General features: G+C 36.7%; 1 long non-coding RNA gene across 1 annotated transcript; it reads right to left on the reverse strand.

Moving 5' to 3' along the window:
* Nucleotides 1-582: 582 nt before the first annotated feature.
* LOC115926187 lies at nt 583-1,556 on the reverse strand. The gene is made up of 2 exons (XR_004065007.1): nt 1,346-1,556; nt 583-674 (listed from the first exon to the last, which is right to left on the reverse strand). It is a non-coding gene; the product is annotated as an uncharacterized LOC115926187 (long non-coding RNA).
* Nucleotides 1,557-3,299: the final 1,743 nt, after the last annotated feature.

Genomic DNA, 3,299 nt, shown 5'->3' on the forward strand with positions numbered 1-3,299 from the left:
TATAAATAATAATATGATGACTGTTTTGATTGCTGTACAGGAAGAACAACACTGAAGAAAAAAAAAATCAGTATAATTTTTAAAGTTTTTAACCGAAGCAATGTTTTTCTTCAATTCTTTATTTTTCCCTTTTCTTCCCTGTTTCATCTTCTTTCTTTTTTAAAATTTTTCTCCTCTTTTTTTCTGGTTTCCTTCTCATTTCTTTTTCCGTGCAATATTAAACATGAAAATTAATGCAAACTGTGATGGAATAATAATAATAATAATCTAATAGTCCACTCCAAATTTTATTAAACCGAAACGGAAATTCTTTTTGCCCAATTGATCGTGAGCCCGGCAGCCACTGAGCAGCGCCAGATCGACGTTGCTCTATCCCTTATTGTTGAACGCCAAACAAGGTAGCAACAACTCCCATCTTTTAACGTCTTTTGGTATGACGCGGCCGGGGTTCGAACCCACGACCTGCCAGTTGTGAGGCGGACGCTCTACTGACTGAGCCAACACTCCGGACTCAAAGGATTTATGTGACTTCTAGTTTAAACACGTTGTTGCAATTCAATGATGAAACAAAGGAGACATCCGTTTAACTCATGTTGGTTCCTTTATTGTGACACTGTCGTGGACCATCATTGGAAAGTGAAGAGAAAAAATTCAACAACAGTGTGGGATAATTCCTGCAAAATACAACAAATGAAAACACTAAATACATGTTCTTGATATACGTTTAACACTTAGAAATCCAATTTCCACATATACTCAAGTTCCATTCGTGTGTCAGTAATTCTAAACTTTATAGTTATAATAATATGCCAACTTTCGATAAACCACAAATCTTTAAAGAAGCATAAATGCATAACCATAGACAAAAGAATAATCAATAACACAAACAAGAAACTTTCTCAAGCCCTAAAATGAGACTAACAATCATGAACTTATAACGTTATCTCTAAAATGATATTCATCCGCACATTAAATCGTGCGTGAAGAGGTTCTCGTAACTAAGATACCTTCACACGTACATACGCAAGCAAACATAGTTTGGTCTTAACTTATTCGAAGTCTACCCATGCTCATAACGAAGTTAAATTCACATATCATCTTCCTGACAACCATCAATTTTAAACTACTTTATCTTTTCACAAAGGAAAAGGTCTTCAAAAGACCGTCTTAACTATCAATCAAACTTTCAACGAATCCATGTTCGCGATTCGTTTCACGTCACTACACACATTCATATAGGCTATCGCTTCCATCGTGCGACTGTAATCTCTACAACTTGCAACTACTTTCAGTGGCATTTTACAGCACTGTATTTTAAGAAATATAACTCAATGAATAAACATACCTTAAGGATTATCTAAAGAGTTCCCATCTCAACATAGAAATGCTGGAACTGCAAGCAAACTGCTAAACTGTTAGCGACTGTCGTCGCTGTTGGCGAACTGCCATTACGTAGATAACAACTCTCGTCTTCCCCTTCTTCTCCGAACTATTTCTTCTAGTCTCGTCACAAGTCTTAAACATAACTTTCAGAACAAGAAAAGGGTCATTCCATGACACAAACAAAATAGTACGTTACACTGGAAGATCCAGTATAGCTTGTAAATCATCTGAAATAGCTGGTAAGATTGTATTTTACTGAAAAATCAAGCGAGAATTGTAAATATTAATTTGTTCTAATAATTCAAATTTGTGTGGATTAAGCGCCTTTTTGAATGAAACTCCTCTGGGCTTTTCCTTTTTTAACGTTTAGATTTTGTAATGATTCAAATCAAATGCGATACACATTAATACTGCTAGCAGGACATCTGTTATCATGTTTTCAAATGATTATTGTTCGTTGGAGAAGAAAAAAATTCCTCGTTATACAACGCTTGTTTAATTCCCAAAGGAGCAAGTCCGAAAATATGTTGATTTATTGAAATTTTACAACAAACCATCTAGGCCGGTAATTGCACCTTGTCAACAAAAATCATAAACCTACAGTGTTTAATCGACATATTTCATATAACTATGAAACGATTTTGGAATTACTGCTTTTAAAAATGCATCATAGAGCAGTTTATTCAAATGTAGTAGATGCTCATAAGAGGGCGGCATTGAAGCCCCCCCCCCCCCATCACACCAAACTAGTTCTCACTACGTTCTGGGACCGTCTTAGAAAGCCGTAAAACGGGCTGTGGTCGGGGTAGAATGTGTAAATAATTTCTATGATACGATCCTAGTTCGTTCATAGACAGTCCTCAATACGTACATCTCGTCTGTACCCCGTCCACAGTCAGTTCATATCAAGTTCAGATCGGGTAAATTTGCCATTTGTCACTCCGTCTTATTACAGGACGGGGACAATTTTGAACAGGCTCATAGTTGTAGAGCCCCCTCCCGTACTATAGCCAGTCCGAGCCCGTCCACGAAGTTCTTAAACAGATCGTAAACAATTGATACTACGTTCAACTCCGTTCACAGACAGTTTGATCCCGTTTGGTAACATTTTTCAGAACGTAGTGAGAACTAGTTTGGTGTGATGGGGGCTTAATAGCTATTGCTCATATAGGCATTTATTCATTTCGTCAGCTCAGTCAAGTCGGACAGAATATGGCGAATGTTACATAGTTGGTTTAACGTACATCGAGTTAATGCACGTGGCTCTTAAACGATGACCTAATGTACAATTAAAGTACATTATTATCCAACTTACCAAAATACTCAAAGTAATCTCCTGCGTAAAATATTGTCAATAGTTTGTGTTTCTTATATTCCGAGTAAAGCATTATCTCTGCTTCCTTTTCTGTCCTTTACACACTAGCCTGGTGGTGGAGACGCCGACGCCGATCCCGAACAGTTCCCCCTGCAGGTAAGCCTAAATAGTTTTAACTTATCTTTAAATATATTTCAATGCAAGTCATTACTTCTCTGTGTATTGTAGTCAGCGTCATACAATGTTACGCTCCATTTATATATAAACAGGATTGTTTATTATTTTCTATTGGAAACGGAAAAGGGTATTTTTGCATTTTGTATTGCCTAAGATGGATTCGAAAATGAAACTTTTTGACCATTCTTATCGCTTTTAAATCTGAAGGATGTAAGTTAAGTATCTCAGTATTTCTTTCTCTTTATACAACATACAATATGCCACTGTCGAAGCTGCCTAAATGATTGCAAGCAAGATCTATATCAGAAGGCAGCAATTCGTAGCAGCTTGCTGTTACCATGGCAACTTCATGATGGAGAAACCAGTTGCTGTTGTTGTTAGAAATGGTGTGTTTCTCTTATAATGCTACATGAATCATGTTTGC

This window comes from Strongylocentrotus purpuratus, unplaced genomic scaffold (assembly GCF_000002235.5).
Source record: "Strongylocentrotus purpuratus isolate Spur 01 unplaced genomic scaffold, Spur_5.0 spur5_scaffold_19, whole genome shotgun sequence".
In the NCBI taxonomy this organism is placed as follows: Eukaryota; Metazoa; Echinodermata; class Echinoidea; order Camarodonta; family Strongylocentrotidae; genus Strongylocentrotus; species Strongylocentrotus purpuratus.